The sequence below is a fragment of the Rhipicephalus microplus genome, unplaced genomic scaffold, assembly GCF_043290135.1.
Source record: "Rhipicephalus microplus isolate Deutch F79 unplaced genomic scaffold, USDA_Rmic scaffold_1006, whole genome shotgun sequence".
Taxonomy (NCBI): Eukaryota; Metazoa; Arthropoda; class Arachnida; order Ixodida; family Ixodidae; genus Rhipicephalus; species Rhipicephalus microplus.
In genome coordinates, this window is record NW_027465555.1 from 18,004 (window position 1) to 23,080 (window position 5,077).

The window sequence follows — 5,077 nt, forward strand, 5'->3', positions numbered from 1 at the left end:
TACGCGAAAGCGACCGGGTGTCTGATATGCGGCGGGCTTCGGCCTCGTCAAGCGTGTCCTCGGGTCTGCTCCAGGGGAATCCACGGCAGTCGTCTGCAGCCTCATCCGCTTGATGCGTTAGGGGCTGGTTGTCGGACGGTGCCGTTTTACCACGATATCGAGGTGTGTTCCGTGTCGTCCTCGGGCGATTCAGATGCGAAAGCGCCGAAGACGCGGGCGTGACCCGTCGTCTGGCGGCTTTGCAGTCTCGGCTCCGTTGCTAGTTCCGGCCGGTCCACCGACAGTGCAGCGGGCTTGGGCAACCCGCACGGCGCGACCGAGTCGATGCAACGAAAAAGAGCGAGCATGAACGTGCTTCTTGCCGCACGGCTCCCACTCGTCTTTCGGGAAGGTTGTGCCGTAGCGAGCTCGAACGCCGTCATCTCGGAGTGCAAAATAAGCGTGTTGGGGCGCCTGAAGGTGGCCTCCGCCGCACACAGACTGCGTCCGGCCCGCCGAGGGCGAGGACGGACGCGCAGTCGAACGATTACCTGGTTGATCCTGCCAGTAATCATATGCTTGTCTCAAAGATTAAGCCATGCATGTCTAAGTACATGCCGAAATAAGGCGAAACCGCGAATGGCTCATTAAATCAGTTATGGTTCCTTAGATCGTTTCTTCCTACTTGGATAACTGTGGCAATTCTAGAGCTAATACATGCAGTGAGCCTGGAGCCCTTTGGGTAACGGGTGCTTTTATTAGACCAAGATCGATCGGGTTTCGGCCCGTATTGTGTGGTGACTCTGGATAACTTTGTGCTGATCGCATGGCCACGAGCCGGCGACGTTTCTTTCAAGTGTCTGCCTTATCAACTTTCGATGGTAGGTTACTTGCTTACCATGGTTGTTACGGGTAACGGAGAATCAGGGTTCGATTCCGGAGAGGGAGCCTGAGAAACGGCTACCACATCCAAGGAAGGCAGCAGGCGCGCAAATTACCCACTCCCGGCACGGGGAGGTAGTGACGAAAAATAACAATACGGGACTCTTTTGAGGCCCCGTAATTGAAATGAGTACACTCTAAATCCTTTAACGAGGATCAATTGGAGGGCAAGTCTGGTGCCAGCAGCCGCGGTAATTCCAGCTCCAATAGCGTATACTAAAGCTGCTGCGGTTAAAAAGCTCGTAGTTGGATCTCAGTTCCAGACGAGTAGTGCATCTACCCGATGCGACGGCTCGGACTGAACATCATGCCGGTTCTTTCTTGGTGCACTTCATTGTGTGCCTCGAGATGGCCGGTGCTTTTACTTTGAAAAAATTAGAGTGCTCAACGCAGGCGAGTCGCCTGAATAAACTTGCATGGAATAATAGAACAAGACCTCGTTTCTGTTCTGTTGGTTTTTGGAATACGAGGTAATGATTAAGAGGGACGGACGGGGGCATTCGTATTGCGGCGCTAGAGGTGAAATTCTTGGACCGTCGCAAGACGAACTACTGCGAAAGCATTTGCCAAGAATGTTTTCATTGATCAAGAACGAAAGTCAGAGGTTCGAAGGCGATCAGATACCGCCCTAGTTCTGACCATAAACGATGCCAACCAGCGATCCGCCTGAGTTACTCAAATGACTCGGCGGGCAGCTTCCGGGAAACCAAAGTATTTGGGTTCCGGGGGAAGTATGGTTGCAAAGCTGAAACTTAAAGGAATTGACGGAAGGGCACCACCAGGAGTGGAGCCTGCGGCTTAATTTGACTCAACACGGGAAAACTTACCCGGCCCGGACACTGGGAGGATTGACAGATTGAGAGCTCTTTCTTGATTCGGTGGATGGTGGTGCATGGCCGTTCTTAGTTGGTGGAGCGATTTGTCTGGTTAATTCCGATAACGAACGAGACTCTAGCCTATTAAATAGGTGCGGGGTTCCCAGCACCTTACAACCTTCTTAGAGGGACAAGCGGCTCCTAGCCGCACGAAACAGAGCAATAACAGGTCTGTGATGCCCTTAGATGTCCGGGGCCGCACGCGCGCTACACTGAAGGAAGCAGCGTGTCTTTATCCCTGTCTGAAAAGACTGGGTAACCCGTGGAACTTCTTTCGTGATTGGGATAGGGGCTTGCAATTGTTCCCCTTGAACGAGGAATTCCCAGTAAGCGCGAGTCATAAGCTCGCGTTGATTACGTCCCTGCCCTTTGTACACACCGCCCGTCGCTACTACCGATTGAATGATTTAGTGAGGTCTTCGGACCGATGTCCGGCGCGGCCTTTCGGTTGCGCCGGTCTGTTGGAAAGATGACCAAACTTGATCATTTAGAGGAAGTAAAAGTCGTAACAAGGTTTCCGTAGGTGAACCTGCGGAAGGATCATTAACGGATTGTGAAGGGTGAGCGCCTCAGCTGCGTCTGCGCCCGACACTTTCTGCCGCTGACCCCGTTTGGACGCGGGGTCGGCTTTTCCCCACGGGGCTGCCTGAATGTGGAGCGGCACCCCGTGACAAATTGTTGCGCCCAGCGGACGCCAACACCGCGACCTTGGACGGTCGGCCAGGTGGCGGACGCGGGTACAAACGGCGCAACGCACTCATAGGTCGGCTTTCGACCCGCCACTGCACCGTGGCTCGAAGCGCTCGAAATGCGCGACCCGACCGCTGCGGGACCGCCTAGTACTGTAAACAGGAGCGGCGGAGCGCGAACGGCGAGTCGTGGTTACGTCGGTAGAAGGCGAGGCTGCGCGTTCCCGAAACGCCAGCCGAGTGCCCTCCCGACCGTTCGAGCGTGCAAGAACGAGACCCGACAATCGCGCGGCGACTGCCAAGTACGAGAGGAACGGCACAAGCGTCGGCGGTCGGTCAAGGAACTGGCGATGTGACGGGTCCGCTGTGCACCAGTGCATACCGTCCCGCCGTCCGCGGCAAGCGCCTCCGCGTCCTCGGGTGACGGAGGCTGCCGGTCGGTTCTTGCAGGCGAGGGATCTCGCTGGCACCGGTTCGCGTTGACGCGCGGCCGGTCATGGCACGGCGATGCGACGGCCGAGGTGCGCAGTACTCGATGGAGGAACCGCACGCTCCGATGACCGTCCCGCCCTCCGCGGCGTATGCGTACCGACCGTAATGGTTGCAGCAGCGCCGGCCGGCTTTTGAATTCGCCACACGAAACACGGTGCGAGATCGCGGTTAGGGGAGCGTCGACGTTGCCAGGCGTTTTGCTTGCTGCCGAGGGAAAGGCGGCACGGCCACGTCGCGCTCGTCGCGATTAGCGGGTCTGCGCGCTTTGGGAAGGTGCCGCAACGACTTGCCGAAAGAGGAAGCACGGAAGAACGAGGGACTTGGACGTCCCGACAATTGAACGCACTTGCGGCCAGGCCCTTGCTGGCTTCGTTCTTCCGCCTCGAGTAGGCTCGTACGCGGCTCCGGCGCCGAAAGTGGTCCTTGGCACCGACTTCGGTGGACGTGGGAAGTGCCGCGCAAGTACGGCGCGCCTGGCTCCACCTGTTGGCTAAAGTAGGCAGCCGGATCGGCATTTTGGTGTGCGGTGGCAAACCGTGGATGCGAAAAAAGCTTGTGCGATTTCGTGGAACAAAAAGCGGGGGTCCCCCTTTTTATGCGGAGGAGACCGACCCGCCCGCCGTGGTGAACCGCGACGCCACGGTAAAAACGGGAGAGGCTTGTCGATGGGACCGTGCATCCCGCGCTCCACGGAGGCCGGGAGGCGGCCGCCCGAGGAAATGTGTAGCCGTCGAGGCCCGCATCTGCGTGCACTCTTATCCAAATGGGTGTACCGCAGGCATTTTCTGGTTAGGCGGGCCAATGAGAGCGAGCACACAACGATACCTACGGGTCCGGCTTGGAGAACCGGCTTCGACGCCTCCCGAGTATTTATAGAGGGGTGGACCACGAAAGCACTCGCAAGTAGCGGAAGCGAAACGCCGTCCGAAACACACCGTTTGCTCGATTTGCGGCAGCCGAAAAAGGCGCGGCAGAGTTTTGGAGTCCAAGCGTGCGCTGAAAAGCGCCCTTCTTGGCCACTGTTTGGCCGAGTGCCAGAAACGTTTGGTTTTGACTGTACGGAATTGAACAAACACTTTTTCACGACTCTAAGCGGTGGATCACTCGGTTCTCGGGTCGATGAAGAACGCAGCCAGCTGCGAGACTTGGTGTGAATTGCAGGACACACTGAGCACTGATTCTTTGAACGCACATTGCGGCCTTGGGTCTTCCCTTGGCTTCGTCTGTCTGAGGGTCGGATCACATATCAAGAGAGCCTTCGGCGCACAAGGGAACGTGAGCCGTCGACTCGTTTTGACCGCGTCGGCAACACGGACAGCACGCTGAACACCTCACAGCGAGCGCCAACAGCGGCCACTCAAGGGCGAGACGGTGGCGACCGTCGTGCCAGAGCCCAACCGAAACGGGGGCGACCGACTGCATTGAGGATGTGGCACCTCGTTGAGACCGCCGCAGGACTTCGAGTCGGAAGGAAGCCTGCAGGGAAAGTGCGGTCGAGGTTGCGTACTCCTCTCTGCGACCGGGCGCGCAAGAGCTGCGAGAGCCACGGACGCGCAACTTTAACGCACGGTAAACACGAGGAGCGAAAGCCGGCCAGCAAAGCTTCTCCAGCCGTGCGCAAAGTGCGCGAGATCGCAGCCTTGCGTTGCGCTTGTTGCCCTCGAAGTAAGCAGGGTGTCCCGTAGACCGGGCGCTCGAACACGCTGCGGGGCCGTGCCTCCTCCAGGCTTTGCCGCGCGAACAGGGAACGTTCGCGCGCAAAGCGCAGGGAGGTGAGGAGGCTGCGCCCGACGTTTGCGGTTCGCTGCGTACGCGGTTGATGCGGAGAGCACGGCGCGACGACTTGCCGCGAAGCGGAAAAAGTCTCCCGCACGAGTTGGCGAAACGTTGGCGAAGCTTAAGGCGTTCTCGTCGTAGTCCGCCGTCGGTCTAAGTGCTTCGCAGTTCCCGTCCCGTTCAAAAAACTGGGCCACTCCAGTTGGGGCGGGGGCGACGCTACACGAGACGATGCCTCTCGCCAGGCTGCGTGGCTGCCCTTGCGGCGGCGGCGACTGGCCTCGGCGGTGTTTGGGCTTTCGACACGGTCGTTTATCACGCAAC

The 5,077-nt window shown here is 58.4% G+C and overlaps 2 non-coding genes across 2 annotated transcripts; both read left to right on the plus strand.

Annotated features, from left to right (window-relative positions):
* Positions 1-527: 527 nt before the first annotated feature.
* On the plus strand, positions 528-2,342 carry LOC142796006 (small subunit ribosomal RNA). Its single transcript, XR_012893476.1, has one exon. It is a non-coding gene; the product is annotated as a small subunit ribosomal RNA (ribosomal RNA).
* A 1,719-nt stretch (positions 2,343-4,061) lies between these two features.
* On the plus strand, positions 4,062-4,214 carry LOC142796005 (5.8S ribosomal RNA). The gene has a single exon (XR_012893475.1). It is a non-coding gene; the product is annotated as a 5.8S ribosomal RNA (ribosomal RNA).
* The last annotated feature ends 863 nt before the right edge of the window (positions 4,215-5,077 follow it).